This window comes from Felis catus, chromosome B2, assembly GCF_018350175.1.
Source record: "Felis catus isolate Fca126 chromosome B2, F.catus_Fca126_mat1.0, whole genome shotgun sequence".
In the NCBI taxonomy this organism is placed as follows: Eukaryota; Metazoa; Chordata; class Mammalia; order Carnivora; family Felidae; genus Felis; species Felis catus.
In genome coordinates, this window is record NC_058372.1 from 127,488,899 (window position 1) to 127,507,919 (window position 19,021).

The 19,021-nt window shown below is 34.8% G+C and overlaps 1 long non-coding RNA gene across 1 annotated transcript in view; it reads right to left on the reverse strand.

The window, feature by feature from the left end:
* LOC123385559 overlaps positions 1-19,021 on the reverse strand; it is a 99,172-nt gene that overhangs the window by 9,789 nt on the left and 70,362 nt on the right. The window lies entirely within an intron of this gene.

A 19,021-nucleotide genomic window follows, 5' to 3' on the forward strand; every position in this document is an offset into this window, starting at 1 on the left:
GGGATTTATTTCTTCTTTGATTTTGAAGAAAAACTGTAGGCATTATTTTCTCCCCAATTATTCCCTTGATGGACATACCATTTGTAATGACCTACCAGAAGCTCAAAGACAGCAGAGTTAATAATAATTATAGTAACATATAGGAGGCACCTACTACCTCTCAGGCACTATTTCTAAGCACATTTTGTGTGTTGACTCATTTAAGTCTCCCCAGAAACATCGATGAAGTAGGTATCATTAGTTTCACCTTACAGATAAGGAAATGGACACACAGAGAAACCATGCATCTTTGCCCTAGGTCCAAAGCCTGGTCAATTGTAGAACAAGAATTCAAAGCCAGGTGACATGATCTAGAGTCTTCTCTCTGAACCACTGAACTATAGTGCCCATAACTAAGACAAGTGACTGCAATCCTATGCTACGTTTATATATTATCAGGAATGTTATTTACTCTTTATGAGGTTGTCTTTGTTTTTCTTTCCCTGATGGATTCTCCAGAGGCTGATTATCTCTGCCTCCAAGACTTTCTTCAGCAACAGTCAGCTAGGGATTTATCCACTCAGGAGGAGGATTGTTATTTTGTGAGATTTCCCAAACAACTGAAGTAGAAGAGGCAGTATGTAATTTGTATTTCTTAAGGGGAGTTTGTGGAAGTTTCATATAAGAAAACTTATGAAAATAAAGTGTTATAGCTCTCTTACCACTCAGAAGGAACCTTGATCTATTTCCCTCCCCCACTCTCCACTCCCTGGAGAGAAAACGTGATCTCTAAAGCTGACCTTTTGCTAACATAAAACTTGGCTAAACACTCCAGCCAGTTCTGTGTCAACATTTCCCTTATAACATTTTCAGGAAAAATTCCACTTAAATCCTTGCCAGCGTCCCCTGAAATTATGATGTAGGAGTCAGTGGATGGTGATACGTACACGTACACTTCAGCCAACATTCATATTGCATGAATATCATTATTTTGGAATTTATAGTCTATTATCTCCACTCATAATTTCAGGAAGATTTTTTTGTGGAAAGAAGAAAAATTGAGTACATATGGTAATCTTAGATTTGTTTAACCCTCAAAAATACTGGCCAGTTATATTTATACTTTATCAGAAACTAATTTTATTTCATAGCAGTGGGAAAGCTGAGAACAAAAATGTTTTTCTTTATGACAAAGTCTATCATAATAAAGCAACAAAACTGTACTGTAGGGAATTAAGAGAAAACAGATGTGAATGCACACCCACATTTATTTCTTCTTTGTCTATAAGATTATCATTTTCCGCTCAAGCTCAGCTGTCAAGTAGAAAATATTTTCATTAAAGCAGAGTGAGTCGTGCAGTCATTCCTCTCCTAATAGGATATTCTACCTTAATTTATTTTATAATGTTCTTAATTAACTCATCTTTCTTAGACAAATAAGTTGACTGAAACTCAGCATACACAACAGATGATCACTGACTTGATCCACCGGGAATTCTTTGTCATTCCATCACAGATATCTCACTAATTCACAGAGATTTAGATACTTGTCTATGCCATGTGCAATCAATTTCTGTTTAGGGTAGCTAGGGATGCAATATGTTTATACAAAGTCCCACTATCTTTAAATTTAGTTTAAAGAATGTGAGGGAAAAAAAGGGAATATTCTATTGGGTTGTTTAGTAATACTGCTTTGGGGATAACTATGCGAGTTTCATGAAATTCAATAACTCTTGAAACAATTTGAGTTCTGCTGACCCAGAGAAACTACTGTAATGTCCAATATCCTAAAGAAGTTGTTTTAACCACTTTATATGGTAGAATATCACTTAGGGCAATGTGTCATTTATTTAGTTGGGAAACAGATAAATAACCTCACATTCAATTTATCCAATAGAAGCAATCCACTGATTTCCAAGGCATGACCAAAGGGCTACAGCAGAAGTGTTAAATGAGGCTTCTCACCTTTTCAATGGCATAAAAACACTCACACTTCAGGTTTTTTTAATCATCTTGTATATTAGCAAAAGTAAGTAAAAAATGAATCAATACTTTAAATGTGAGGAGTGATATTTATGGCAATATTCTTCATCTAAATAAAAATGGGGTAGAGAAGATGGTTCACATATTATCACACTAAAACCTAGTTATTTTCTCAATGAATCTGTTTTAGAATTTTAAATATAAATATAATAGTGATAATGTCAAAGATAATTGTACCTTTTTCCTGGATTCCAGTGTAAGGTTCCAAATGCCCATTGTGTAGGCGTATACATTTCTTTTTTATTTTTTAATGTTTATTTATTTTTGAGAGAGAGAGTGTGTGATATAGAATCTGAAGGAGGCTCCAGGCTCTGAGTTGTCAGCACAGAGCCCAACACAGGGCTCAAACTCGCAAACCGGGAGATCATGACCTGAAGGGAAGTGGATGCTTAACCGGCTGAGCCACCCAGGTGCTGCAGGCATGTCCAATTCTAAGTTATACTGTTACATCTTATTTAATATCTCCACTTCCTTTATCCCTAAAGCAGCATATTTTCTGGACTTCTCCATATTCATTGAGAATGCTCTCATTTTCTATTCATTTGTAGCTTACCTTATTTCCCTCATCCTCTAGATACAATTAGCAAGCATATTTTCTGAACTGAAGTTCAAGATATTCATTCAGTGTATTTCTTCCTCCCAACCCTATTTCTGGTTCTCTTGTCTTTAATTCTGAAAGAAAAACATCCTAGTTATCTTATTGGTTTTGGTGCAATTGTAAATGGGGTTGATTCTTTTTTTTAAGTGTATCTATTTATTTTTGAGAGAGAGAGAGAGAGAGAGAGAGAGAGGAGTGAGCAAGCATGTAAGCAGGGAAGGGTCAGAGAGAGAGGGAAATCCAGAGCAGGCTCTGTGCTATTAGACTGTATTGAAAAATGGTGGGAGAGTGGACATCCTGGTCTTCTTCCCAACCATAGGGGAGAAGCTCTCAGTTTTTCCCCATTGAGGATGATATTAGCTGTGGGTTTTTCCTATGTGGTCTTTATTATGTTGAAGCATGTTCCCTCTAAACCTACTTTGTTGAGGTTTTTATCATGAATGGATGTTGTACATTGTCAGATGCAATTCCTGCATCTATTGAAATGATCACAGTTTCTAGAAATGATCATGAAATTGAAATGATAATCTATTGAAATGATCATGTTTCCAGAAATTTATCCATTTCTTCAATGTTGTCCAATTTGTTAGCATACAGTTTTTCATAATACTCTTTTACAATTGTTTGTATTTCTATAGTGGTGTTGGTTGTTATTTCTCCTCTCTTGTTTGTGATTTAATTTATTTGGGTACTTTATCCTTTCTTTTTGGTAAGTCTGACTAGAGGTTTAGTAATTCTATTAATTTTTTCAAAGAAAAAACCCCCTGGGTTCATTGATCTGTTTTATTGGTTTTTTAGTTTCTGTACCATTTGTTTCTGCTCTAATCTTTATTATTTCCTTCCTTCTGTTGGCTTTTGACTTCATTGTTGTCCTTTCCCTATCTCCTTTAGGTGTGAGGTTAGGTTGTTTATTTGAGGTGAAAGACTTGTACTCTGAAAACTATAAAACACTGATGAAAGAAATTAAAGATGACATAAAGAAATGGAAAAATATTCGATGTTCATGGATTGGAAGACTAAATATTGTTAAAATGTCTAAACTGCCCAAAGCAATCTACACATTTAAGGCAATCTCTATCAAAATACCAACAGTATTTTTCACAGAGCTAGAACAAAAAATCCTAAAATTTGTATGTAATCACAAGACACTCAAATATACAAAACAAACTTGAAAAAGCAAAGCAAAGCTGGAGACATCACAATTCCAGACTTCAATTTATATTATAAAGCTGTAGTGATCAAAATAGTATGGTGCTGGCACAAAAATAGACACATAGATCAACAGAACAGAATAGAAAACCCAGGAAGGAACCAACAACTATGTGGACAATTAGTCTTTGACAAAGCAGGACAAAAATATCCAGTGAGAAAAAGATAGCCTCTTCAACAATTGTGTTTGGAAAACTGGACAGCAACATGCAAAAGAATGAAACTGGACCACTTTCTTACACCATATACAAAAATAAATTCAAAATGGATTATAGACCTAAATATGAAACCAGAAACCACAAAAATCCTAGAGCAGAACATAGTCAGTAAGGTCTTTGACATCAATGGTAGTAACATCTTTCTAGGTATGTCTCCTGAGGCAAGGGAAACAAAAGTAAAAATAAACTGTTGGGATTTCATCAACATAAAAGTCTTCTGCACAGCAAAGGAAACAATCAACAAAGCTAAAAGGCAACATTTGAAATGGGAGAAGATATTTGTAAATGACATATATGATAAAGTGTTAGTATCCAAAATAAATAAAGAACTTACCAAATTCAACACCCAAAAAATGAATAATCCAATTAAAAAATGGGCAGAAGACATGAATAGACATTTTTCCAAAGAAGAGAGCTGAATGGCCAACAGACACACGAAAAGATGGTCAATATCACTGATAATCAGGGAACTATAAATAAAAACTACAATGAGATAATACTCACACCTGTTAGGATGGCTAACATCAGCAACACAAGAAACAACAAGTGGTAGCTAGAATGTGGAGAAAGGGTAACCCTCCTGCACTGCTGGTGGGAATGTAAACTGGTGCAGCCACTCTGGAAAACAGTATAGAGATTCTTCAAAAAGTTAAAAACAGAACCACCCTACAACCCAGCAATTGCACTACCAGGCATCTACCCAAAGAGTACAAAAATACTAATTAAAAGGGATACATGCATCCCCATGTTTATAGGAGCATTATTTACAATAGACAAATCATGGAAGTGGCCCCATGTATATCAATTGATGAATATATAAAGAAGATGTGATCTATCTATCTATCTATCGACACACATATAGTGAAATATTACTCAGCCATAAAAAAGAATGAAATCTTGCCATTTGTAACAACATGGGTAGAGATAGACAGTATTAAGCTAAGTGAAATAAATCAGTCAGAGAAAGACAAATACTGTGTGATTCCACTCATATGTTGAATTCAAGAAACAAAACAAATGAGCAAAAGAAAAAAAAGAGAGAGAGGCAAACCAAGAAACAGACTCTTAACTATAGAGAACAAACTGATGGTTACCAGAGGGGAGGTAAGTGGGGGGATGGTTTAAATAGGTGATGGGGATTAAGGAGTGAACTACATTGTAATGAGCACAGTGTGTTGTATGGATGTGTGGAATCACTACATTGTATACCTGAGACTAATATTACACTGAAATGTAAATAAAAACTTAAAAAATAAAAATAAATAAAATGTAAAGTAAAAAAAGAAAAAGAAAAGAAAAAAATCCTAAAATTCAGATTGTATTTCCGTAATATATCTACAGGTGGAATGATGAAACTAAAGTTCGAGAGCAACAATGTCTTTCTGTGATTCAAACAAAGTGTAATAAGATATTAGCCTGGGAAATTGAAAAGGAACAGAGGACACTTCAGAAGTAGAATAAGCAGGTTTCAGTAGCTTTATTTAAGAACTACAAGGAGAAGAATAATTTATTAATGACATCTAGGCATAAGCTATTACTTTATAAGCAGCCCAAAGCAATGTTTTTCTCTATATGTAGCATCAGATTTAAAGAACTATTGGAATTGCTAGAAAAGTCGCCAGATCTTAAATCACAATAGAAATGGCCAAGGCTTGTGAACATGATGGTTTGTGTATCCTCTAAGCTATTAAAAATTCTTTACAGGGGCGCCTGGGTGGCGCGGTCGGTTAAGCGTCCGACTTCAGCCAGGTCACGATCTCGCGGTCCGTGAGTTCGAGCCCCGCGTCGGGCTCTGGGCTGATGGCTCAGAGCCTGGAGCCTGTTTCCGATTCTGTGTCTCCCTCTCTCTCTGCCCCTCCCCCGTTCATGCTCTGTCTCTCTCTGCCCCCAAAATAAATAAACGTTGAAAAAAAATTAAAAAAAAAATCTTTACAAAAGAGGCATGTAATTTTTCTGTATCTGAACCAATAAAAAGTTATTTCACTTTGACATCCTTGTAGGTCATCTTCTGAACTTTATCCTCATGGCCTTTGCATTTGCTTTATAAGATTAAGATCTTGATTTTTAAAGTCCATTTTGAAATAAAATACTGAAAATATGACATCTTAAAACTGACTTTCCAATATTGATTACAGAACCAGATCTATATTTAGACTTTGGAAGATAATTTATAATTTGACAATGCCCAAATAAGTATTTTTATAATAAATCTTCAAAACTATGTTTTCTTCTTTTTTCATCCTTTTATAAGGTACCTTTATTTCTCTTTTCTTCTGAATTTTCTATTATCTCTGATATAATACTTAATTCTCTTCCACTCAAAGCCAAGGTTATCAAGAACCCAATAAGAATAAATATTGGATATAACACTCTGTGGTCTCCAGTGCAAGAACAAGGGATGAAATTGTGAGACTATTAATATTTGGGCTAGGAAATCCAGGATTTTCTGAATATTGCCCCACAGACTACAATCATGCCTTTCTATATGGTCTTCAAACACATTGTTTTGCAGAAGTTGCAACTGCTACCAAATGAGAGGCAAAGTGATTTCAGACTGTGGAGCCATATAACTCAAGGAAAATACTACTGCACTATTCAACATTTTTGGTGTTTTTTTAAAAATTTTATTTACTTTTTTCATGAGAGAGAGCACAAGTGGGGGAAGGGCAGAGAGAAAAAGAGAAAGAGAATCTCAAGCAGGCTCTGCACTGTCAACACAGAGCCCATTGTGGGGCTCGAACTCAGGAACCGTGAGATGAACTGAACTGAAATCAAGAGTCAGACACGAAACTGACTGAGCCACCCAGCCACCCCTGCAACTTTGTTTTACAACATGTCAGGCCTAAATAGTATGAAGCCATGAAGATCCCTCTGTCTTTTCAGAGTTGAACACTAACCCAGTTTTGGGGGAACAGAACAATATGGAGCAAGGGATGACAGGTTCAAACATGGTGCCAATATTACCATCACAGCCTAATTCTAAGATGATGGGATTGTGAAAGATCTCAACCTCTTTCCATGGAGAAACAATTCCTGGCCTTTGGCTCCATTCTGTAGAAAGGAGGAAAAAAAAAAGAAAACCAACACCTACACACCTTACCATTAAAATATGTAGTGACTCCAGTCAAACAGTGCCCTATAACACAACCAGCAGTGCCTTTCTTACCCTGAGAAAACAGGATGTCTGTGGGAGGCTGAGTGAAGACACCTCTAATGCCGATCTTTTGACCCACATCCTTGCTGTTTGTTACTTCTCACCAAAACCAGTTCCTATACTTCGTTTAACAGTTAAAAATACCACCATTCCTACTAGACTCATTCAAGTGAGTTGTGGGTACAAAAGGGAAATCTGCAAGAAAATGTGCTTACAGAGTTGAATGTGTCAATTATATTAACATTCAACCACATAGGGGACTAATGGCAAGCCCTGAGAGACAAAAGAGATCATTTTTTTGTTTGTCCCCTCATCAGTTTTTACACTATTTTGAATCTAGGTTCTGTTTACTGAGACATAGCACAAAACATGTGGCCTTATATTTACTTACTTTTCTTCCTTCCAAGGAATTTGCCTCATTATCCTTTTCTTATATTTTACATTTCCACATAGATCAATTTTTCTTGCTTCTTGATAGAAATCTAGGTGTCCCTCTGATATGTAAGATGGAAAAATTTTTAATATTTGAAACACATAGAAGCATGTGAATATTTCAGAACTACAGCTTAATTGGTAGTGGTAAACTATAACTATTTTTTAATGTTTATTTATTTATTTTGAGAGAGAGAGCATGAGCCGGAGAAGGACAGACAGAGGAGAAAGAGAATTCCAAGCAGGATCCGCACTGTCAGAGCAGAGCACGATGCAGGGCTTGATCCCACAAACTGTGAGATCATGACCTGAGCCAAAATCAAGAGCCAGACGCTTAGCCACCCAGACACCCCAAGCTATAATTATTAAAAAGGAAATCACACTGCCTATGAAAGAAACTCTGCCTGTCCTTTTTCTTCTGTTTATTATGAAGCAAGGATTATTATACTGACCAGAGAAGTTAGAGAAGATATTTTAATATTGGGGTCTGTAATTTATTTGTGAAGATTTCTTTCTTTCACACCTATTTAAATAAGACAAATATTGAATGAATTTTTTTTCAGTTCCCCTAACGCTAACAAAAGATCCTAATATCCAATAACACAGTAATAGTGATAAACAGTCTTTACAGAAACCACTGGTAAAAAGATAAGACTTCTCCAAATAGCGTTTAACAGCAACATCATCAACAACAAAGCAAAGCAAAACTTAATATTTATTTTGTGAAAGGAATATCTGCTAACATCACTCAAGTCTTCAGTACAGAATAAGAACACATGTTTAACAATATTTGACTTTATGTGCCTAGAATAACCTCAGTTTTTATGGCCATCATTTTGTTAGTATGACATATTTGGACATATTTGGGCATAATACGGGCATATTTTGTTAGCAAAAGAGAATACAAGTATAAAAGACTAAATGAAGATATATTACACATTTTTTCTTCTTCCCAAGCATTGTTAGTGTATTTCTGTCTCCATTTATTCCATTTTCCATTTGTAAAAACTAGAACTCTTGGGAAATATGTCTACATATTTTATAAAATTCTTATAACAATAAATGTTTTACTGAAGAACAGAAATACTATTTATATCATAAAATAAAATATATCAAAATAAAACTACTCAATTTTACACTTTTTTTTTAGCTCATCAACACAATTATGTGATGCAAAAGTCCCAAATCTAAGGAAGTTGAAAACAGACTGTAATTGGTTTTATTGATTTGTGACCAATGTTCTTACCTCAAGAGCTTCATAATCTCAATTTCATCCTGAGAAACACAAGACCGAGATGTCTGTTTGGCAAGTTAATATATCTCTGCCTTATAAAATCTAGCAATTGTATTTCCACTTTATTTCAAATCTCTCCAAAGAAGTTGAAGTTGACTACCTTTGCTGATCCCACATGATTTCAGCACTTTGTTTTCTTTGAGATATTATTGTAAAATCTCTGAAGACAGACTACATTGTATATTTATAAGTAATAGCAAATCAACACAATAAAAAATGCATTCGCTCTCAGGCCATACTTTCATAATCCATTTTTTATTTAAAAAATGAAAGAATATATTCTTCTATCCACAAAATGATACGGTCTAATGATATTATAGATTGACCTATTTTGTCAGAACTATTTGACAAAAAGACATATGTTTTGTTGCAAAATGGTAAACATAACAAATATCATCATTCATCCTACCCCAAGTACTATTATTTACTCATGTTCTAGTTTTGAATTACCTGGGTTGATTTTTTTTTCCTGTGTTTATTTATTTATTTTTTACTGTTTATTTTTGAGAGAGAGAAAGACAGAGCACGAGCAGGGGCAGGGCAGAGGCAGAGAGGGAAACACAGAATCCAAAATAGGCTCCAGGCTCTGAGCTGTCAGCACAGAGCCTGATGTGGGGCTCGAACTTGGGAATGGTGAGATCATGACCTGAGCTGAGGTCAGATGCTTAACTGACAGAGTCACCCAGGCACCTCTCTGTGTTTATTTTATAACCTTTTAGATTATATTCCTTACATACATCCCTAGTCAGAAAATAATAGTTCTAATTAATAGCTCTGTATTGAAATTTAGACCACATACCAGGAGATATTCTTAACAGAAAAATATGTTTCCCAACTAAAGCTCTAGAAACACAAAGCATGATTCTTGGTGAAAAATTATCCATGAAGGGAAGGTAGACTTGCTGTTTTCCCACATTTCCACCAGACAAAACTCTTCTCATTTGGTTGGGATGTCTGGAGATTTCGAGGGCATTCCTCTAATGGATATGATAGATCAGCTTTTTAATATCCTTTCCCACATTAGTGTACATGCTTACACTGCAGATGCTGGAAAACCAAACAAATGAGGTGCACTTGTGTGAGACTTATACGGAGTGACTTGGCTAGAAAAAGAAGATAGTGTATACCTGGCATTCATTTTGTTGATATAGAACTAGAATAAATATTCATAGCAGATATTTGATCCTGAGATCCAAGTTCAGCTTTGTACAATGAAGAAAGCAGCAGTTGACAGCAACTATTTGATTTCCCAACTTTTTGAATGTGGTAGAGGTGGCAGCTCCCTTGGCTAACACATTCTGTGGTGTTTTCTGGCAATTAGTACTAGAGAGTCAATTTAGAGCCTCTTCTCCAACCATTCTAAAACGTTTGTATCAGGAAACACTTGTATTAAGTATTGTTGTGCTTCATACTGAATATTTTCTGTTTATCTGAACTGAAATTTGAGTTGAAATAAATTTAGAATGGATGAGAATGGACAAGAAACTGGAGTTGGTAGACTTCGGTGCTTCTGTGAGGTGAATATTTAAACATTTATTTTGCAGGGTAATCTGACAGTCTCCTAAACCCAGAACTCATTGTTACCTATAATGATATGTGGTTCTCTCCTCCCTTTGAAGGAATCAAGATTTGGAATATAGATATGGACAGAGGTAAAGATGATATAGTTCTAAAGGACATACCATTTTATTGGTTTTATTTTATTCTTGTTGTTAGAGGAGAAAAATCAAGTGACCTCTATTAACATTTTTTTAAAAAATATTCAACACTCTGTCAGATGCAAACTGCAGAAAACCAGGAGTAGAAGCCATTTGAGAAAAATCCCCAAATGTTGTATGTGATTTTTCATTATACATAATGAGAACAGAATGAAAGTTTTCTATCTGAATTCAGGAAGAGGGCAAGGATGTTTCATTTCACCATATCTTGTCAAGAGTGCCCTGAAAATCTGAAGTGCAATAAAGCAATTAAAAGAAATAAAGTGTGTGAATATCAAAAGCAGAAGTAAACTGTCTTTATTTGCAGATGACATTTTAAAAATTATATATTTAGAAAATTTTAAATAATATACAACAAAAAGACTCAATCTAAAAATGAACCTACCAGGACAGAATTCTAAAAAATCAATAAAGTCAAACGTTTCCTTATTTTCTAGCTCCAAACAATTGCAAATAAAACATGTAAATTAGAGTAGAATAATATTAAAAATAAATAAGAAGTTTAAGAAAAAATGTGGAAACCTCTAATGCAACACTGAAAAACATGGCTAAGAGAAGTTAAAAACCTAAATAAATAAATATTTCATGTTTATGGATTTGAGGACTTAATGTTATTAACATGTCAAACCAATCTCTATGTTTAATGCAATCTCAATCAAAATATCAACTCATTTTTCTTTTGACATGTCTATCCCCATAGTTACATAGAAATGCTAAAAATCTAAAATAACTGGAACAATCTTTATGAAAGAGTAATGCAGTTGAAAGTGACTTTGCATAGACCCCCAGCAATCCAAGCAATGTGGTATCAAAATGTGAAGAGATAAGTGAATCAATGGAAGAGAATAGAATCCACAGTAGACTCATACAGGGAAAGTCAACTGATGGTCAACAAAAGTCTGAAGGTATTTTATTAAGGAAAGGAATGTTATTTCATCAAATGATGCAGCAATACCTGGATAAATCCATGAAAATAAATGAATACTGAACCCTACTACTCAACATAAAAAAAAAAACTAGAAAGTTTTATAAGAAGTTCTAGGTAAAAATATTCAAGATGTTGAGGTAAAGATTTCTTAGAAAGGACACACAAAATATTAACCATAAAATAAAAAGATGATAATTCGGATTTCGTTAAAATTTAAACATCTGTTCACCATTAAGAAATAATTCATAATATATATAAAAATAATAAAGGAATTGTTTCTAGCATATCCTTAAAAAAACAGCCACAAAACAATAATGCAAAAGAGAAATCAACAACACCAAAGGCATATTTCATGAAAGAAATAATTAATAAGGTGGGCTTCATTAAAATTAAGAACTTCTCGGTGAAAGATAATGTCAAGAGCATCAGAAGATAGGCCACAGACTGGTAGACATTTGCAAAACAAATGTCTGGCAAAGGACTATTATCCAAAATACAGAAAGAACTCTAAAAACCCAACAAGGAAATACATCCAGTTAAAAACTGGATCAAAGACCATAATGGGCACCTCACCAAAGATGGTACACAGATGGCAAATTAGCATATGAAAATGAGCTCCATATCCTATGCCTTCAAAGAAACGCAATTTGAAATAAGAGTGCAATACCACTACATACTATTAGATAGACAAAATCCCAAACAACACCAAATGCTGGTGAGGATATGGAGCAGCAGGAACACTCCAGCCTTCTTGGAGGGAATGAAAAATAGTACAGCCATTTTGTAAGACAGCCCAGCAGTTTCTTAAAAAATTAAAAATAATCTTACCATATATTCCAGCAATCACGATCTTTGGCATTTACCCAAAGAAATTGAAAACTTATGTCCACACAGAGACCTGCACAAGGATGTTAACAGCAGCATCATTCATAGTTCCTAAAACTTGGAAGCAACCAAGATCTCCTTCATAGGTGAATAGATGAATAAATTATGCTACATCTAGATAATGGAATATTATTCAACACTAAAAAGAAATGAGCTACCAAGCCATGAAAAGAGATAAAGGACACGTAAATGTATATTACTAAGTAAAATAAGCCAATGTGAAAAGCCTACATAGTGTATGATTCCAACTATATGACATTCTGGAAAAAGCAAAACTATGGAGACAATGAACAGATCAGTGACTGCCAGGATTTGGGGGAAGGGATGAATAGCTAGAGTATAGAAGACTTTGAGGGCATTAAAAATATTCTGTATGATAGTACAATGATGGATACATGTATTATAGATTTCTCAGTCCCACAGATTATACAACACCAAGAGTGAACCATAATGTAAACTATGGATTTAGGGTCATTGTGATGTGTCAACGTAGGTTCATAAATTGTAACAAGCGTACCACTCTGATGAGTAATGTAGGTAATGGGAGAGGTTATGCATGTGTGTGGACAGGGGATATATGGGAGATCTCTGTACTCCCTCTCAATTTTGCCATAAACCTAAAACTGCTCTAAAAATACAAGTATGGGTATTGACTGGAAAGTCACAAAGGAATTTTCTGAAAGGCAGAAATTTTCTATATCCTTAAGATATAACAAAACACTTCAAATCATACATTTGAGATCTCTATGTTTATGTATGTAATGTTATCTTCAAATAAAAGATCAAAATAGAAAGTAAACTACAAGCAGAAAATAATAATCAATTTCAAACTTTAGTAAGTGACATTTAAGGATTCCCCAAAGAATCACAGATATGATTGGGGCACCTGAGTGTCTCAGTCGGTTAAGCGTCCATCTTCAGCTCAGGTCATGATCTCACATTTCATGAGTTTGAGCCCTGTGCCAGGTTCTGTGTTGACAACTCAGAAACTAGAGCCTACTTCTCTCTCTGTCCCTCCCTTGCTCTCTCACTCTCTTTCTCTCTCTCTCTCAAAAATAAATAAACATTAAAAAAATCACAGACATGATCTTACAATCTTTATCATTTGGTTTTCTTTGTTTGTTTAATATAACTGGTAAAGGTCATCTTTGGCGCAGATGCTTGTGGTGTGTAGACAAGTGAAAATATTTGAACCCAATATCGTAACAGCAGGAGAAGTTAGGAAGGAGTCAAAGGGTATTCACCATTGATCTCTCTCAAATTTCTTTTTGATCTCCCTCTGCTTTTCTTTTGCAAAATGAGGAAACATTTTTAGTACCAGCCCAAAGCAGTCTTAGGTAATGTGAGCCAATAGGGTTCTAGAATTCCTTCCATCATTAGAGAAAGCAGTGAACTCAGCTGCCTCTGTGAACCAATGCTGATTTTCACCCAGGTGATGTAAACAGAATGTACGAGGACTTAGGTTAGAACGATCCATAGCAGGTGCACAACAATCCTGAATAAAGAGAAATGGTGCCAATAGATTATTTTGAGGAAGTATATATGCAGAGACAAAGATTAAACCGGAAGTGAAAAATAACTACCACAAAAAAAGAGAACTTTGGTCTAAGATATTGTACCTGGAATTCTGGTGATTAAAAGAAAAAGAAAAAATAGTAGCCCCTATTGCACTAACCTACATTGCACTGAACTATAGATTGCACTGAAAATGCATATATTGAAGAGATCATAACTTCCATCAATCTAGGTCTCTGAAAGAGAATGCAGAAAAGACCTTCCCACTGACATGTTCATGCTTCCAGCGCTATTATGTAGACAAGAAATAAACGCACCATATTTTTGAGCCAGTATTCACTTTGGGATTTTTTATAGCATTTACCCAATAAAGAAAGAGGAAGTCATTGGGTGCCAAAAAAAGGGTTGGCGGGGGGGGGGGGGGGGGAGAAAAGTAAATGTATATAAAGCAATCAAGGAAAAGAACTACCAACAAAGCAACTTGATTGGGATTTGATCAGGAAGATGGATGGTTCTGGGACAGTGGCCTCCTACGACAAAAGATATTCAATATAACAAAAGGTATAAGGAGGGATTGGAAAATGTAAATATATGATACATATACTTCAAATACAAAGAAAAACAAAACTTTCTAAAAAAAAACCCATGAAACCATAACTCAATTCAAAAGAAGCTAAAAAATGTAGATATTTTGTCAGGAAGTCTTCTTGAAGAGGATGATATTTTACCTATGACCTGAATAACCATGGAGATTTTAGGAATGAGTATTTCAAGCATAGGTTATAGCAAATATAGTAATTGATAGTACAGTAATAAGCTTACCATAAAATGTTCAAATAAGCAAATTTATAAAACATATAGCCTTGTGGGGATGGAAGAGAGTAAATAGGGGCTAGAATGTCATGGAATTATGTCAAAAAGGTAGGAATAGTCAGATTATGAAGAGCTTGCAAAGCACAGTAGGGAATTTGGTTTTTATTTGATATGTAATGAGCAACCATTTGAAAGGATTAAGCAGGGAGTGATATATGTATAGAGTTACATGGTGTGGTGAATTTTCAGATCTATTGACTAAATGAGATACTCTCCTGATGTCATTAGAACTCCTGCTGTCACTCAGGCTCCAAATATTAGTCATATGTGAGGCCATTCTGCCTCACATCTAGTGAGTCACAACATCTTCCAAGCTAACTCTAAAAAACTCCAAACTCTTCCCTTTTTTCAACCCTAATTATTATTTCACTGGATGATGTTCCTATTATCTCCTTCCTGGGTTATTCTGCAAATTTTTCATTTACACTCAGAATTTGTCCTATCCAATTTATTCTCTTCATGCAACAAAGTCTCTTCAAGATCTCTCCCATTCACAAAAAAATACTGGCCGTCCAGACTATAAAATCCAGAGAATGTAAATCTGAGCCCTCTGCAGGTCAAACCCTGCCATTAGGCCTTGACTCATTAAGAGAAATGCCTCAATGCTGCTTAAATATTGACCTGGGATTGTGATCAATATTTGATCAATGATGAATATGTGTGATGCATTGTCCCACAGTAAAGAATGGGAGCCAAAAGGTGAACTGCACATGAGGCAGATTTCAGCTGAATATTAAAAATATATTATAAGGAAGTAGAACTACTTAATACTGGAAGAGATTGTCTCCTAACACAGGAGACTTTAAGTACAATTGAGCGATGCTATGTATGGAATAATGTAAAGGTCATCCTGCTTTACGAGAAAGGTTGAATTAGATCAGTTGGATATTTTTTTAAATTACATGTCACTGACACTTTTGATAAAACCTTAAAAATTCAAAATTCCTACTTTAGAATTTAAGAAGTAATAAACTATGTTGTTCATAATGCTCTCAATATAGTGTTTTCATTTTTAACATTTCAGGGATTATTTAATTTAAACAAAAAGAAAAGAAAGCATCAGAATTCACAAGAATGCTGTGATGTGTGGGATAACATATTATCTATCGCCTTTGGGTTCTTTGAAGATAAACTGTTGAATAATGTCACTACATTATTATTATAGTTAGAATATAAATACGGGTTTAGCATCTTGTCATGATGATACAACTTTCGAAAGAGTACAAACTGAGAAATTCACATGTGCAATTTTAAAGGAAGCATGCAAGATTCCAAAGATTAAATCAAGCAAAAGATATTGTATTTTATCAATATGCACCCTTTTCACGAAAATAAATTATAGAAATATACATAATTAGATCAATTAATTTAAAAATTAGGTTTGATTGCCCTTTATTTTATGTGAGAGTGTTTTGAGTGCTTGTGATGACCTAATTAAAATGAATTGCAGGGGTGCCTGGGTGGCTCAGTCGGTTGAGCATCCGACTTGGGCTCAGGTCATGATCTCGCAGTTCGTGGGTTCGTGACCCCCCCTGCATTGGGCTCCATGCTGACAGCTCGTAGCCTAGAGCCTGCTTCGGATTCTGTGTCTCCCTCTCTCTCTGCTTCTCCCCCACTCATGCTCTGTCTCTCTCTCAAAAATAAATAAACATTTTTAAAAAATGAATTGCATATGGTACTTATTTACATTTATATCAATATTGCTATTTAAACTGGACATTTTTGTAACGTTTATTTTTAAAGTAAGAATTTGTCATAATTAATAAGCCCTTAATTACTTAGTTAATTAAATATCATGCCAAAAATGAAAAAAAGACAATGAAATTTTAGCATTTTTGCTTTGTTGCCTTTAAAACAAAGCAATATTTTTCCAGGGTATAGTTCTCTAATGTAAGTCATTTGAGTTAATCCTCAAAAATAAACAATTGCTTAATTACCCCAAGGCACAAAATCCACACTGCAATTTTAAAACATCAAAATGGGAAAAGTAATTAGTCTCTTGGGTATAATTAACCCGTCTAATAAGAAATGAGCCAAATTGTAGTTTAGTCTTTTTACAATTCAGAAGCCAATTTTAATTATACTGAAACATTATGCTTCTAACTGAGGAGGTAGCTCTAAAAGTAACTTAAATCTTCATATTTACTGTGGACCTGGGAAAACACAGGACAAATAAAAGGAAGCCTCTACTCAGAATTAGACATTCACTGAAAATTTTCAGAATTGTTTATACTTTAACAATCTAGATATGGCTTGGTAGACATACTAAAAAACAGGTATAATTGGGACGCCTGTGTGGCTCAGTCAGTTGAGCTTCTGACTTCAGCTCATGTCATGATCTCGTGGTTTGTGAGTTCCAGCCCCACACTGGGTCCTGTGCTGACAGCTCAGAGCCTGGAGCCTGCTTAAGATTCTGTGTCTGTCTCTCTCTCTGCTCATCCCCCCGCTCACACTCTATCTCTCTCTATCTCTGAAAAATAAATAAACATAAAAAATATTTTAAAAGCAAGTATAGTTTATTTTTACTGCAGTTTCATTTAAAAATATCAAGGGGCACCTGGGTGGCTCAGTCGGTTAAGCGTCTGACTCTTGGTTTCGGCTCAGGTCATGATGTCACAGTTTGTGAGTTGAAGCCCCACATCGGGCTCCGCTTGGACAGCATGGAGCCTACCTGGGACTTTCTCTCTCCCTCTCTCTCTGCCCCTCCTCTACTCTCACTGTCTCTCAAAATAAATAAGCTTAAAAAATTTTTTTTAAATATCAAGCACAGAGTTACTGAACACCAACATAGACCAAAAGACATAAAACTTTAAGAATTTTCACATTAAGCTTTAGAGAAAAGAGAATGTTATTAGCAGATATGGATCATTTCACTAAACAGCTGTTTATCAAATGATTGTTTCACCAAATGACCAATTCAACAAAAAATTACCTTAATTTAGTAAAGCAGTGTTTCTTTTAAGAATTTATAAATTTTACACTGATTTGTATGTTTTTTAAAGTTCATTTATTTTGAGAGAGAGAGAGAGAGAGAGAGCACATGAGCAGGGGAAGGGCAGAGAGAGGGAGAGAGAGAGAATACCAAGCCACATTGCCAGCACAGAACCCAATGTGGGGCTCAAACCATGAAATCATGACCTGAGCTGAAGTCAAAAGCTAGATGTTTAACCGACTGAGCCATCCAGATGCCTGACACTGATTTATATTTTAATAGCTCTGTAGGTTTCTGAAAAATTTTCAATTTGTATTCACAGTAGCAATTTAAGAAATATTCCATTTGTCAAAAGCCAAGGGCTATATGTAAGTTTAAACTTCCTGTCTTTATACGGTAAAACTTGGTTTGTGAGCATAATTTGTTCCAGAAGCATGCTTGTAATCCAAAGCACTTGAATATCAAATTTCAAGAACCATTGGCTCAGTTGTGACCACGTGATGTTTGGCAGCATATACTACTCCTATTGCAAAATGTTGCTCGTTTGTCAAGTTAAAATTTAGTAGAAATGTTTGCTTGTCTTGGGAAATACTTGCAGAACAAGTTACTCACAATCCAAGGTTTTACTGTATTTGGTATTCATAAAAACCTTTTTGCTTACCTGGAGGCTAAATTTAAGCATCATTTGTAAAAGTTTCAATTTTGGCTTGTCTACTTTGAATCATTTGCAATATAATTTCCTGTTTGAAAGCCAGGTATCATGATCCGGATATTTTCTCAACTTTTTCAAAAAATATATTAATCTTACTCTTTTTATGTATGTCATTCAGAAGTGAACATTTACTGCACTTAGTTCATTTATTTATGAACTATGTTTTGGTTTTTTCAAGAATTCCCAAATAATGCTTTCCTTCACCATTTGGTAGGTATAGATAATGTATATAAAATTTGAAGCTCAACTTATGCTGTAAATTTAGTAATCCCTATAGTGATCCCTTCTAGGAAAATCACAAGGAATAAACATAGTAAAATCAGCAGGATATGTATAGAAAGACAAACACTTATTGAGGCATGTAGAAAAGATGTAAACAAATGTAGGTTGTACTCCTTTCCTGACTGGGAAGATGACATACAAAAATTCCATTATTTCTCCCTATGTTAATCAGGTCATTTAATGTAAAAAAGTAGCATCAAATCAGCACTATATGCTAACTAATTTGGATGTAAATTAAAAAAAAATTAA